The following is a 15,796-nucleotide window of genomic DNA, read 5'->3' as shown; positions in this document are numbered from 1 at the left end:
CTCGATAATTACCTGTTGATGTCCCTCACATTAGGATTGGTTCCATATGCCTTGCAGTTCATCAAAATTCTTTATATATTTTTTTCTCCTTATTTAACCTGAGGGATGGCTTTGCAAAGTTGCCTCAGGGAGCAGTTCTTCCCTTGGTAGGTAGTCTGGGGTGAATAAGCAATTACAATTAATAAATACCAGATTACTGTGCTCTCCTGAGACAGCTGCCTTTCTGAGATGCAGGGATGGATAGCTTTGGGCAATAAAGGACTTAAAAGTCTATGGACACCAATTAAAAAATTAGAAAAAAAAATCTGACTGGAGAATCATGACAAGAAGACGTGTTGAAATGGAAATGCAAACCTAAATTAAAAACCTTGAAAGATTAATTGAAGGCAACAAAATCTTGTTTGGCTTAGTCCATATGGTTCGGGTTTTCTCACTTGGAAAGACGTTTCCAAGTTGAGATGAAGCTTTCCTATTTCACCCCTTCTTACTCACCCCTTCTTACTTCTCTTGCCAACGTCTCACAGAATCTTTCAGCATGAAGTTCTTTGTTTAATCCCATGAGAGCGGGGGGAAAATCAGTTTGTTCTTATGATTTAGTTGGCAAGACTTGAACATTTGCTCAGTAGCTTTTAATTTAAAAAGGAGAAAGAGACACAGAGAGAGAAACAACTAACCAGGAATATTCGACCTAAAAGAGTTCATATAGCATTCTACGAGAAGAAAGAGATAATCTTTATGGAATTGTACTTATGGACAAGAATTTTGCCCCTTACACAGAGCAAAAATTAGCACTCTCAAGTGGGCTGCGTTGAACCAGCAAATCTCACTTTTATCCTAAACAGATACCTGTACAAATGACTTTTCAACAGCATGACTCTGCTTAACACTCCTGAACTGTATGCTCTAAAATGATCAAGATAGTGTTATATGGTAGATGTAATTTGCCACAGTTAAAAGTTAAAACAAAATAAAATAAAAAACCCTGTTACACACTTGTGGTGCAGTTTTTGAGGGTCAGGAATGCAGATACAACTTCGCCGAGTGTTTCTGACTCTGGGTCTCTCGTGGGTTTGCAGTCAAGCTCTAAGCTCAGGGCTGCTGAGGCTTGACCTGGGCTGGGGGACCCATTTTCAAAATGACTCACTCAGGTGGCTCTTTATGGGAGACCTCAGTTCGGAGGCTTGACCTGGGCTGGGGGACCCATTTTCAAAATGACTCACTCAGGTGGCTCTTTATGGGAGACCTCAGTTTCTTGCTGACTCTTGGTAGAGGGTCTTGGTTTCTCACTGCTTGACCTTGTTACATGGCCAGGAACTGTCTCCCTTCAGAGCAAGGGATCAAGAGTGAGGCAGAAGCTGCAGGGTCTATGTAACCTCATCTCAGGAATGCTGTACTATCACTTTTGCTGTATTCTCTTGTTCTAACAGACCAAACCTAAGGTAGGCTGAGGCCAGATGCCATAGGGGTGAGACTATCAGGGGATACTCATCTGGCAGGCTGGCTATGACCTAGTACAAAACTGACTTTTGTTTCTTTTTGTTATGATGTAGATATTGTATTGGACTAACTTACCTATCAAAATATTTCTAGAAATTAAAAAAAACCTCAAAAAATAAAAGATGTTTGAGGCTATTAGAAGACAAGGAGGCCAGGATTTGAGAGGCCAGAATACCTGAAAGAAAGGAAATACTTTTGTGCTGAGACCTGGCTTTACCTGCTTTCTCTCCTCACTGAATTTGCTGATTTGTGGCTTGAGCAGAGAGGACAAGTGAGGAGTGGTGCCCGTTTCCCTGGACTGGGGAGAAGAAAATTGTAGTCCAGGGGTACATACTCAACCAAGAGCCAGCACATGTCCAAGGTTATAGCTGTTAGCATTGGAGGATGTTCTCCCGAGTGTCAGAGTGATACTTTGTTATCAGGACATAACTTTTCTCTTTACCTAACTTACTTCTTTCTCTCTGGAATGAAGATGGTTTGGATGCATTTTTGTATCAGACTAGAAATTATGAGAATTAATTTTGTAATTAGAAGGAAAAAGCACATACATTTAACAAGCAGGTCAAACACTGAATAATAATTCTACTATTTTTTGGTTGAGTTGGCCCATTCTGTGTGCTAACCTTGGAGACTTCATAAGGGGAGGAAGGATGCATGCAAGGTTAAGGTAGGTCTAGTCCAAGTACTATCTTTGTTTATGTAAACAAACAAAGATGTTGGCTTATTTGTCAAGGCAACAACAATGTATGGGTTTTCTCCAGATTTTGGAAGTATATTTGATACGTCATTTTTCATGGTCTACATGTTGATGTAGAATTCAGTTTGGAGGACCCTGGTGACACTTTGGAAGATTGCTGGCTGTATTTATATAGTCACACACTCAAATATGCATATGATAATATGTATACATACAATGAATATACATAAAGTAATTATATAGCAAATACATATATAATTTTATATGCATGCTTGTTTATTTAATGTGCTTATTATGGGCAGGCACTGCCAGCCCTTTACAGACATCTCATCATATAGTTGCTAGAAACATGCTTGTGAAATAAATATATCAGTCAAAGTCAGACTTAACTGCTATAACACATAGGAAAAAAACAAAGAATTTTCTCTCTCTCTAACACCAGTTCTGGGTGAGTGGTCCATCTCTGCAAGTGTGTTTTCACTCTATGTGGCCACGCAGGGACCTAATTCCTCACATTTTTTCCTCCTGTTCCTTAAATGATTGTCCACATTTACATAGAAGGGTAGATGTTTTAAAATTAAGGTTTTAGCTAGCTCAAAGGAAAGGTACAAACTGCAGAAAGAACCTGGAAGAAGAATACTTACAGTTTTAAAGACCTAGGTCCAGACATGGCACTTATCACTTTTACTCACATCTAGGTGGGGAGAATATAGTAAAATGGTAACATCTGAGTGCTGTGGGGTCTGGGCATGTAGTTTGTGGAAAACCAGCAGTCTTTTTTATGATAGGTATAGTAGGGATGCTAGTTGTATCCCAAAATATTATTCCCTTTTACTACGGTTAAAAAAAATCCTTATTTTTTGACTGTAAGTCCATCCAGCATGGATTCTTTCCAACCTCCCTTGCAGCTAGGTACAGCCACAAATGTAATTCTGGTCAGTGAGACATAAGTTCTTGTGCCTTTATCTGCTTTTTTTTTTTAGAGTCAACATCTGTGTACTCTTTACCTCTCCATCCTTATTCCTTCCTTCCTCCTGGTCCCTTCAAGAAGATGTTGTTTTCCTGGAGTAGGAGCTAGAATAGAGCAACAAGACAGAAGGATTCTGGTCCCTTGATACTGTTAATCACCACGTCAGTCATGGTCTGCTTGCTCAGAGTTTAATATGAAAGAAAGTAAACTTAAGTTTAATGTAAGTCAGTCTTGCTTAAGCCCTCGTTACTTTCTGCATTTCTATCCCAAGCAGCTGGACATAATCCTACCTGTTATAATTGGTATTATCCTTATTCTAATGACACCTGTATTCCCAGAGAGGTAAATAATCTTTATTTAGGACACAAACCCAAGGCAGTCTTGCTCCAAGTTCAGTGTTTTCCCTGCACCATAATTACGCCAACACAAATGAAACCAACTCACAGTCTCTTTTAGTGACAGTGGGAATGTACATAGGACGTTTGAGGAGAGAATTTTAGCAAGTTGTTAAGCCAGATATATGTGCATGGAATCAGCTTTTTACATCAGTGTGTCAAAACAGTGCTTTTTTCGTGTCCTTATTAGGGAGCCTTATTCAAGCAGTTCTTGCAAAAGCTCTGGAATTCTGAGCCTCAAAGGAAGAGATGAAGAAAAAAGTTAAATTTGTTGAGCTAAAGGAAACATCAGGTAAAAAGCAAACAGAAACATCATCAGATCAGAGAATAAACAGTGTTATTTACTCTCATGTTTGTTTTGAATGCCTTAGAATGGAAGGATACAAATTGAATCTCCTCTCTATTTTCCTTTGTTGACAACAGATGTTGGGAAATCAAGTTTTTACCAGGAGTTAGGTTAGCTGATCCTTCCAAATGATTGACATCCTTGAGTGGCAGGTAACTGATTGAAGTAGAGGTGATCTAGTCTTTTGATCTTGAAGCTGTCATATTTATAATACTATGGAGTTTGCTTTGATTACAAGTTGCTGACCAGACCTGTTTTTTTCTTTTTTCCCATAAGAACTAAGATTATGCAATAAATGTGGAAAAATGAAAGTATAAGCTTCAATAAAGGGCTTTTTTCCTAATAATGACATCATTATTCTTAGTGCATTCTGAAGTGCACATTAGCCATGCAGTTACTGATTAAGCCATCATGTTGGGTTATAAAATACTCTTTTATAAAATAGAAAGATAATACGGCAAGGATTCACTTTGGCAATGTAGAAGGATGAAGAGATGAGTTCTAGACCTAGCTATGTGACTAACTCACAGGATGACCCTGGAGAAGGAAATAACTTGAACTTTCTGAATCTCATTTTCCTCATCTATAGAACAAGAGCTAAACAACCTCTAAGGGGTCTTTCAGCTGTAAAATTAGAAGAAGAAAAGTCTGGGATTCTGTTATCTCAATTTTAATATAAACTCTTTATTGTGCTAATTTCTGGGAGCAGGAATAACTACCAATAGAACTTTTATCAGTATTGTACATATGGAGTCATTTTTGTTGGTAGGAACACGATTTGATAACCTCGTTTTTTTTCAATTTCTGTAATGCTAAAAACTATGTAGTAATAAACACAGTGGATGATCACAGTATCTGCTAAGAGTTTTCTGCCCTTTTTCAGAAATTGAAGAAAATTATGTGCCTGTACCTTGACTGGCATATCTGTGTTAACAGTAAGAATAATTAGTCCTCAGATTTTTAAATGGATTATGTTTTAAGCATGCATTTTAAAAACATTCCTCCATGGTAGTTATGTTATGAATGGTTGCTATTATTTTAGTAACTAACCCTTGTTGAGATGGGAGTGAAATAGTAAATAACATTGTCATATGATAAGCATCTTACAGTTTCTAAGGATGAAGTCTTATTTTGAGACTCCTCCTCTTTCTGATTATGCAAAGATGAAGAATAGCAATACCCTCAAAACCTTCCAGGACTCACTCTGTAACATAGAAACTAGTATGATGTATCTTAGTTTATTAATCATTATCAATCATTATAGCTAATTTACATAGAGAGTACAGTGTATGGAAAATTACTTGAATTTATTTTAACCCAAACAATTGTCTCCACCACCATTTGTATTTTATTTGTTTTAGGTCTGTCTATTTTATTTTATTTTTTTGCTTTTTAGGGCCACACATGTGGCATATGGAAGTTCCCAGGCTAAGGGTCGAATCAGAGCTGCAGCTGCTGTCCTACACCACAGCCACAGCAGTACCAGATCTCAGTTGCGTCTGCTCACAGCAAAACCAGATCCTTAACCCATTGAGCAAGGTGAGGGATGGAACCCACGTCCTCATGGGTACTAGTCGGGTTCCTTACTCCTGACCCACTTTGGGAACTCCTCTTTATTTTTTTCTTTCTTATAACCTTACTCATACAGTTGAACTCTCCCTTTAACTCATGTGCTTCACTCCCCTCCTTATCTCCCAGACATAAACCCCATCCTAAAAGTGTTATGAATTACTCAACACCTACATGCAATATAGGCACTATAATTTTTTTCATTACGATGCATCCTTCTCATTATTCTTTTTCAGTGAGTATAATCTAGGGATGCTGTGCTTCATAGGTTATCCCCCATAACAAAGAATAAGTAGGGCTAAAACACTCCCCAATTCTGCTGAAATTGAGAAGCCCCGATTAGCCAAACTCAGTATTTTAATTTTATTGTATTATATTAACTGAATTGAAATCCTAAGTATGTACCTTTGGTGGGGTTTTGGGGGTGGGGGAAACAGACATTTCTCATCATCTTCTCCCAACCCAAGAAACATAGTACCTCTAACTTGTGAAGAAAAAAAAAAAAGTGTGTGAACATTATTGATGAGCACCTCTCAGAGCCTACCTATCTTGGAGAATATTCTAAACATTCAGTTTGGAGGGCTTTTTCCCCCAGTCTTGCTTTTAGCAAGAAAGTTGGAGTTTCATATTTAACTTTCTGTAACTATCTGTTTTAACTTAATTGTCAAAATGTGTTACTCTCCTAACAGCCAGGAATAATATGTGTTCTTTTATAGTAGGAACTGTTTTTCTTTTTATTCCCCCTCATTTGTGTCAACATCTGGATGTGTGAAGAAGTAATTTTGAGAAATGCTGGTTAGTTTCACTATTCAAACACAGTTTTAAAAATTTTTATATTTTATTGAGGTATAATTTACATACCAGAAAATTCACTCATTTTAAGTGCACAATTCAGTGACATTTTAGTAAATTTACCAAGTTGCACAGTCATCACCACAGTCCAGTTTGAGACTGTTTTCATCATCCTATTAAGATTGCTCATGTCCGTTTACAGTTAATCTTTACTCCTTTTCCCCAAGCTCTATTCGGCAGCTGTTAATCTATTCTCTGTCTCCAAGGATTTACCTTTTCCATGCCCCATAAATGAAATCATACAATATGTAGTCTTTTGTGCCTGGCTTCTTTCTTAGACACATATTCTTTCTTTTTTTCATACGAAAGTGCGAAAACCTGCTGTTATGTTTTTGAGTATGTGGTCTTGGTGGAAGGCACTAAGTTTTAGGGTGAGGTTTTTGATTGTGATGGTTTAATGAGCTGAACTTGGATGGAGATGGCTGAATAATATTTGGAAGACATACGTTTGAATCAGCTGAGAGCTCATTGTGCTCTTATTTAGGTAGATCAATTTTCTAGAAAGTAAAAAAAAATAGTATTTTCATTATTGTCTTATACAAAATAACTTGGACCCTAACTTCATTCATTACCTGTGTTGAATGCTTGTTTGTAATTTTATATCAGTGTGTTTTATGCCTTTGCTGCTGTGCAAAGAAGCATATGATAATTTTCAATACATTCGATATTTCATTTTAATACATTTCAGAACACTCATACATGGTGAAGGTGTTTCACCAAGTATTAAGCATTTTTGAAACCATTATAATGCAAAATATGAATGACAATACTTTTAGTGCAAATAAAGCATATTTGGAGATTTGTGTACCCTGTCATTGCAGAGGTAAACATTAATTATGTTTGGTTCGTTTTAGATGCATCATCACATGATTATTTTTGTCTTTTTTTCCTTGGGTTAAAATTAAGAAATATAAAATTACTAACAAGTTGAAATAGAATAAATAGAAAGCACGCATACAATCAATACATGGTATTAGAAATCCCCTGTTCAATTCTTTCCTATCCCAAGACACTAGCAGAGAGAACATTATAGGTTGTCACCCTTGAAGAAAGTAGAGGAGTTGTAAATTCAGTTGCCCAAATATTTTTATTTCAAATTATTCTTAGGAAAAATAGTGTATAATTTTATTATCTTATTACATGTACTGACTCACAAAAAATTTCAAAGAATTAAAGGAAAAAGTTTTGAGACGTAATATTCTTTTTTATGGACGATTTTTAAAAACCATTATACAATTTACATAAAACAAAATGCAGAGACTTTGTTTTAAAGGCAACAGCTCTTAGATTTCTGTGATCATATGAGTTTTTTCTGTCTTGAAACTTCATAGAAATTATGCAATATTTGATCTTTTATGATAGCTTTCCTATACTCAGCATAATTTCAGTGCTTATGTAATTTGATATATTTTATATAATTTATGTATGCATTCAACTATAGTTTCGCATGTAAGCATTCTGCATGTCACAGCAGTTTGCTTCCATGTACCACCTCACATACTTGAGTCTTATTGTCATATGTTACAATCTCACAGTAAGATTTTATGATTCTCATGTCAGAAGCCATGTATACACATACACATGTGCACACGCATACACATATGTGTACAATTGAATTAGATCTTTTCTGTCTGCCCATGTGTTCTTTTTCTAGTGCTCATTTCTTCTTTCAGGGACAGTATTGTTGTGTGTGGTGTCATTTCCCTTGGTCTAAAGAGCAGCCAAGATTTATTATAGTGAGGATATATTTAAGATACTTCTCCCAGGTTTTGGTACCTGAAAATGTCATTTTTTCCTCATATTTGAAGGCATAAATGGTGTCTTCGCATTCTAGGTTGACAAGATGTTTTTTTTCCTCTTTAGCCCTTTCCTGATGTTATCCCATTGTCTCCTTGCATTCATTTGTTTCTGTGTGAATCAAGTTACTGTTCTGCAGTAGTAATCTGTCATGTAACAGTAGTACCGCAAACTTAGTGGCTTAACACAATCCATGTTTTTATCTGGAAGTTTCTGTGAATTAGGAGTTGAGGCCGGGGTTAGGATACTGTGCTTTACTGTCTGTCTTGGAACTTCCAGCAAGGTATTTTCCCTGATTATGGTCTCATCTGAGGCTCAAGTGGGGACACATTCACTTCCACGCTCATGAGGTCCTTGGAAGCCCTCAGTTCCTCCTACACCTTCAGACTGAGGGCTTTAGGTGTTTGCTGGCTGTTGACTGCATGCTGCCCTCAGTTTCTTGACATGTGATCCTCTCAACATGCCTGCTTCTTTCTCCTAAAGTCTCCTGGTGATATAAACATTGTATTTGAAAGTAACGTGCAACATAATCACACAGGCGAACCGTATGAGCATGTTCACACATATCCTGTTGTCTTTTTCATAGTCTCTTGGGTAGAAGCAAGGTAACAGACCCTACCCACACTCCAGGGGAGGGGATTAGTGTGTGGATAAGACCCAGGGGTGGCAGCAGTCATCTGAGAGTTTGTTCACCATGCATCTTCCTTTTGCAGTTTCCCTATGCATAGTGTGTTTTTGCTATTGCATCCTCTCTAGGTTTTTCTTTGTTTTTAAATTTTTTTTTCTCAACAGTTTGAGTATGTATCTTTATTCCGGTTGGAATTACGTGCGCTAATTAAATGTATGAACTTCAGTCCCTCATTAATTTAGAAAATTTTTCAGTCATTATCTTTCAAGTATTTCTTCTCCTCTAATTTCTCTCTTCTTTCTTGACCACAGGTCACATTCTCCTGCTTTCCACACCTCAGATTGTTTACTCTGTGCCCCCATTATGCATGTGAGAATGGCGGGGACAAAAGGAAATGCACTTATCTCTGGAAAAGAACACATCTCTCCTCTGTCGGGTCACCGTTGTGCTCTAATTTGGTCTATGTTATGTTACAGCATTATCGAGGTTTGATCTATCACTGACGTAAAATGTTATGAGGGCGCAGCTAGCCTTAGCTTCTCCAATCCAGACTCTGGTTTTCTGAGCTTGTTGGGTTTATCTTACATCTTTTATCTCCCCAGCCTTCAGCAACCCCCACATACTGTCCTGCATGAAGATTGGAGTTCCTCAGAGCATTTTCTCTCAGCCTTTCTCACATACTCACTATTTTTGGCAGCCAGCTCCTTGATCTCAAAAAGGTCTAGAGGGCTCTCTGTTAGCCCTTTTATTCTGTGCTCACATTGAAGCATATTCTCCACATTGACATGGTAAAGACTTAGGTGAAACTGTTGACCCCTGGGTGCTGGGAATCTAATCCATCCTTCTGGGCCCCCGTGTGGTCATTAACATTTTATGGAAAGCCCAGTGTCTTTTCCTTGCCTTCATTGGTGGTAGAGTCCTCCTTTTGCCTCTCCTGTCATCAGTGCTGAAAGCAGTCCTGTGTCTAGGAAGAGCCTATCACTCTGTAGAAGTCCGTTTATTCTTTGTGTCTTACACTTTGGTTGGTTTAAAGAACTATGATGGTTTTATTTTCTTTATCAGGCTTTTTCTTGTGACTTTTTTCATGTTAAGCAGAAGTTGAAATACCGTAAACGAAGTTTTAACATTAGACCAAGGTTTTCAGCCTCAGCATTTTGAAGTAATTATTTTTTGCTGTGATGAGCTGTCTTGTGGAATATCAATATCCCTTGCCTCTACTGGCTGGATGCCACTAGAGCCCCTTATCATAGTTGTGACAAAATTATCTTCAGACATTGCCAAATAACCCTTGAGGGGCAGACTCACTTTTAGTTGCGAACCTGTGAATTAAGCACCTGATGCGTAGATTCTTCTCAATAAATGTGCCAAATAAAATTTATATATTTATAGAAGTATTGATGCAGTAGATAACACATGGGCTTAGAAATTATTCAATAGTAAAATATAATTCCAGTTTTTAACTTTCAAAGCTATGTTACACAGAACAAGTGACCTTCATCTTTCTATACCTCAGTTCCTCATCTTTATAATGTTTTAAGAGTATATTTTTATATGAAGATAATGACTATTTTTCTGGAAGTATTTTTAAATGCTCAGTAAAATTCTTCAAATAAGGAAGAGTTCAGAGAATTCTTGTCTCTTTAGAGTGTCTCTCCACATTAAGATCTCTGGAAGTTTGATGATAATGGTCAGGGAAGGCAAAGCAGTAGACTGAAGCTGGAGAGAGAAACACAGGCCACAAATTAGTGGACATAGATGGTAAAGCTATGAGACACGTAATAATTCGGAGGTAGTAAGTGTCATTTTGAAGGGCTAGTTGTCATTGTACACTTCACTACATTTACAGATACTTTTTTTGTTGTTTGTTTTGGTTTGTTTTGTTTTTTTGTCTTTTTTGCGGCATGTGGAGGTTCCCAGGCTAGGGGTCGAATCAGAGCTGTAGCTGCGACCTACACCACAGCTCACGGCAATGCCAGGGATCGAACCTGCAACCTCATAGTTCCTAGTCGGATTCACTAACCACTGAGCCACGATGGGAACTCCCATTTACGGATACATTTAGCTCCCTGTAATCGCATTTGTGAATTATGAAGTGTCTTTGTCCATTTTGTTTTCAAATTGCAAGCTTTTTAAAAAGTTTTATTTTTCCATTTATGTCACAATGAGAGGAACTTACATACTCTTGAGCACATTTGCGTGTGACCTCTAGTTGACATTCCAAAGTGTAGGCCTGTTTCCCTTCTTGCAGAAATGAGGATTTCCTCATTCAAGAGTTCCTGAAAGTTGCACGGAAAATAAAAATGAGTTTTATTGGACTTTAAACAGACTCTTTGATTTAGGGCTTTTTGGATTTTGCCTAGAAAAAAGAAAGAAAGAAAGAAAACCCCTAAATTCAGTGACTTATTTAGGTTTTATAAACTTGGTGAACTCAATCTTTTTTATATAAATTTTCTCATCTATAAAGAGTATTTGCATCTCAAGGCCCATCTAGCTCTAACAGTATGAAAAAGTTAATGATATAACATCATTTATGGCTTTTTACCTCACATAGTAACCTTTGGACATTCTGCGCTGAATACTGTTGCCACAATACATCATCGAAAAATAATTTAATGGAATTTTAGCACTTTCTATTATTGATTCATGTTAAATTAATTAAGTATGAATGTTTTAATTATCATCCAGCTATTTCACAGTGTAGCATATTGGGATATTATGTATAAAGGAGTCACACTGGGACATATTTCTCTATCACCTGCTTAAAAAATCAAAATTATATCCTCTAATAGCCTTCTTATTTGTGTATTATGTGTGTGTATATATATGTATATATATATTATATATATGTAATATATATTATATATATTTTTTTTTCCTAGCAACTCTTTTGAAAGTTATTAATATCCTTTGGTTTCTTGTACCGTTGGAACAAGGTGGTACAAGGGAAACATTCAGTAATGGAGGGAACATCAACCACTTGAGTTGGCTGTGGGACTGTCAAGGAAGACTCAGGTTTCAGTTTATACAGGATGGTGAAGTGAATGTCTGAAAAGTGGCTAAAGATAAAATGTAAGATGACATAATTAGGTATAAGTGAATATATGAATTGAAAGTCATTTAAATAAGCCACTTAAAAATTCATGTTTTTCTCAACTATAAACTTAGAAAACCTATAAGATGAAAATTATAATTGCTTACATCTTTTCCTCATGGGCTTATTGTTGAGGTAGGAGAGAAATGGTTGAGCTAATGGACATAAATGTATTTTGTAAATTTTACAACATTATGCAATTATTTAGTTTTAGTTTTTTTTTTTTTTTTTTTTTTTTTGGTCATTTAAGGGCCACACCTGTGGCATATGGAATATCCCAGGCTAGGGGTTGAATTGGAGCTGTAGCCACTGGCCTGTGCCACAGCCACAGCAGTGCAGGATCTGAGTCGGATCTGCAACCTATACCACAGCTCACGGCAACGCCAGATCCTTAACCCACTAAGCAAGGCCAGGGATCAAACCTGCATCCTCATGGATGCTAGTCAGATTCATTTCTGCTGAGCCATAATGGGAACTCCCTGCAATTATTGAGATTATCATTAGTACTGATTTTTTACTAATTTAATCTAAACTATAGATTATTGGTTACTTGATTTTTGAATTCTATAAGCCAGGATATATGCATGTGTGTGTGTGTGTGTGTGTGTGTGTGTGTGTGTATTAATTTGTTACTAACATATATTTACTAAATCATTATTTTTCAATTCAAAAAGGTTTACTTATCATTGTCTTTCCTACAATTTTTGAAAACCAAAAAGATGGATTCTCATCATGGCTCACTGGAAACAAATCTGACTTGTATCCATGAGGCCACAGGTTCAGTCCCTGGCGTCGCTCAGTGGGTTAAGGATCTAGCATTGCGGTGAGCTGTGAAGTGGGTTGCAGATGCTCTGGGATCTGGCGTTGCTGTGGCTGTGGTACAGGCCGGCAGCAGTTACACCTGCTATTCGACCCCTAGCCTAGGAACCTCCATAAGCAGAGGGTGCAGCCCTAAAAAGACAAACAAACAAAACAAGCAAAAGGACAGGTTTAAAACTGAATACATTATCTCTATGAAAAAGATTCTTTCATTTTCATACTTTTCCTCATTCATCTTAGATGAGTGAAATCTCCATCATGGAGCATGAGACCAAAAGTCATTGCTTAGGAACTTCTGCTTTAGATGCTGCCTTTAAAGGGGTATAAAACTTTTATTGCTTTAGATAGTAATATCACAGAAGATGATTTTGTAAATTTGGAAAATGCTGAAACATCATTAAAATGTGACTTGAGTCATGACCTCTTAAATGCCTCATGCACTGACCTTTGAATACAGCCCTACCGTATGATTACCATTTTAAATACTGGTTTATTTGGCCAGTTGAAGTGTGAAAATATTCAGAGAATTAATGCATATGTATCTGCTTCTGGGGTAAATAATAAAAAGAGAAAATCTGCTCAGCTTCTACCTGAATCTCTTTACATTTGGCTCTACATCTGAGCTGCCAAGTAAATTATGAGCTTTTGGAAGAATAGGACCGTATCTCAGTCTTTTCTGTTTTCCATAATAACAGCTTGAATAGTGTTTTTGTTTTTGCTTCCTTTTTTTTTTTTAATGAAGGCACTTATGAGTTTTTTTTTTTTGAAGCAAAATAACATTTAGGGTCAAGTTTAGATAATTTAAGAGAGTATGGTAAGCTGAATTATGGCTCTACGTTCTACACTCTGGAAACCGTTGGTGTTCCTTTCTATGGCACAAGGGAGTCTGCAGATGTTATTAAGTTAAGGACCTTGAGATGGAGAGAGTGTTCTGGATTTTCCAGGTGGGCCCCATGTAATTACAACTGTCCTCCTAAGAGGATGGCAGCAGAAGTTGGAGTAGAAGACGATGTGATGATGGAAGCAGAGACTGGAGTGATGCAGTTTGAAGATAGGAAGGAGTGATGAGTGAAGGAGCGATGAGTGAAGGAGCACAGGTGACAGCTAGGAAGTGAAATAGACAAGAAAAAGGATTCTTCCCTGAAAGTCTCTGGAGGAATCAATCCTGTCAACACTGTGATTTTTAACTCAGTGAAAAGTGTTTTTAGACTTCTGACCTCCAGAACAGTAAGAGAATAAATTTGTGTTAAGTCACTAAATTTGTGGTAATTTCTTATTGTAGCAATAGGAAACTTGTACACACAGTAAGCAATATTCAGATTCTTTCAAAATGAAAGCCGAGGCCACTTGCAAATGATGCTACTATTTGATGCCGTGGCATTCTTTTTCACACACAAAGCATTAGAGAACACTTAACATCTGGCTTTGCAACCTTAAGTGTCCCTAAACAGATGAATGAATAAAGAAGATGTGGTTTATATCTACAATGGAATTCTTCTTCACCATAAAAAAAAGAATAGGATAATGTTATTTGCAGCAACATGGATGGACTTGGAGGGTATTATGCTAAGTGAAATAAGACAGAGAAAGACAAATACTGTATGATATCACTGGTATATAAAATCTGAAAAATACAACAAATTATTGAATATAATAGAAAGAAGCAAACTCATAGATACAGAGAACAAACTAATTGTTACCATTGGGGAGAAGGAAGAGGGAAGGCGCTATGGAGAATAAGGGCGCAAGAGGTACAAACCATTATATGTAAAATAAGCTACAAGGATGTTTTTTACAACAGGAGGAATAGAGCCAATATTTTATAATAACTATAAATGGAGTATACAGTTTAAAAATCATCAATCACTGTTGTGTAAACTGTAACATAATTTTGTATATCAATTATATGTACTTCAACAACAACAACAACAACAAATCAACGAAAGCTGGCTTTGGCCATAGGGCCATATCTCAGGGGTTGATAAAGATTATCTTCCTATTCACCTTCTTGGTTTATTACTCCTTTAAATTTCTGGGGCAGAGGACATTGTATCCAATTAATGACTTAAATGTATAAGGTATGTTTAAGTGCACTAATTGGATTTGTAATATAAAGTACTTATAAAAGGCTTGCTGCATGGTTAACAGCTATTAATTTTTTATGATTATTATTTTGCATCTTCCTAATTTGTGAGGCTTATTATCTCTCTGTATATTGACCAACTATTCGAGATTACTTTTCCGTGAATAATGTAGACTCCTAAGAGAAATATTAGAACGATTCTTTTTTACAATCATGTTGTCCTTTAATTCAATTTTATTCTCACTTTGCTAAGATTATTTTTTATCGTGAATGAGTGTCGGCTATTAACAAGTGCTTTTTAGCACCTATTAAGATGATTGTAATTTGTCTCCATAAAATCTATTAAGGTATTTAAGTGCATTTTTATATTCTTAAAAATTATGTCATATTTACATTCTCAGAATAAACCCCAGTTGATTGCAATGTTTCGGTACACCGCTTAATATAATTAGCTCATGATTTACCTAGGGTTTTGTGTCAGTATTCTCAAATAAGATTTGGCTTTAATTTTCCTTTATAAAACTGTATTTGCCTAGATTTAGTATGAACATTATACCACCCTCTTTGAATCCATTATAAATTTGAATGTATTTTTTCCTTTTCTATGCCTTAGTAAAGGCTTTGTAAAATGAACGTTTTATCTATTACACAGGGATTTGAAAAATTTGTTTTCAAACTTTATGGATGTAGTATGTATGTATGTCACATATTTATGGATAGCTATAAGTGTGGATAGATAAACAGAGATATAGACATGATAGCTAGCTAGCTAGATTAACTTACTGCAATAGTGATTAGCAAACTGCAGCCTGCCAGACAAATCTGACCCATGATCTCTTTTTATAAATAATGCTTAATTGGCATACAGCCACGCTTATTCATTTATAAGTAGTCTGTGACTGTTTTCACCCTACAGTGACAGTACTGAGTAAAGGGAATAGAGTCTGTAGCCCAAAATGCACCCGCCTCCCATCCCTGACTACCACATTTAATACCTGTCCTTTTACAGACAATTTCTTTACTCCTGGATTACAGGATCCGTCTATTTCAAT

General features: G+C 36.5%; 1 pseudogene across 1 annotated transcript in view; it reads left to right on the top strand.

Moving 5' to 3' along the window:
• The window catches only part of LOC100523114 (suppressor of SWI4 1 homolog), a 78,719-nt pseudogene extending 63,552 nt beyond the window's left edge, over nucleotides 1-15,167 (top strand). The window contains exons 4-6 of the transcript XR_014837165.1: nucleotides 3,178-3,384; nucleotides 3,750-3,851; nucleotides 13,606-15,167. The product of XR_014837165.1 is annotated as a suppressor of SWI4 1 homolog (transcript). The remainder of the gene's footprint in view (nucleotides 1-3,177; nucleotides 3,385-3,749; nucleotides 3,852-13,605) is intronic.
• The last annotated feature ends 629 nt before the right edge of the window (nucleotides 15,168-15,796 follow it).

The sequence above is a fragment of the Sus scrofa genome, chromosome 2, assembly GCF_054392235.1.
Source record: "Sus scrofa isolate SSC_HxYL_T2T_F1_AM1 chromosome 2, Sscrofa_HxYL_maternal_Yorkshire_Landrace_v2.0, whole genome shotgun sequence".
Lineage (NCBI taxonomy): Eukaryota > Metazoa > Chordata > Mammalia > Artiodactyla > Suidae > Sus > Sus scrofa.
This window is presented reverse-complemented; position numbering and strand designations above follow the sequence as displayed.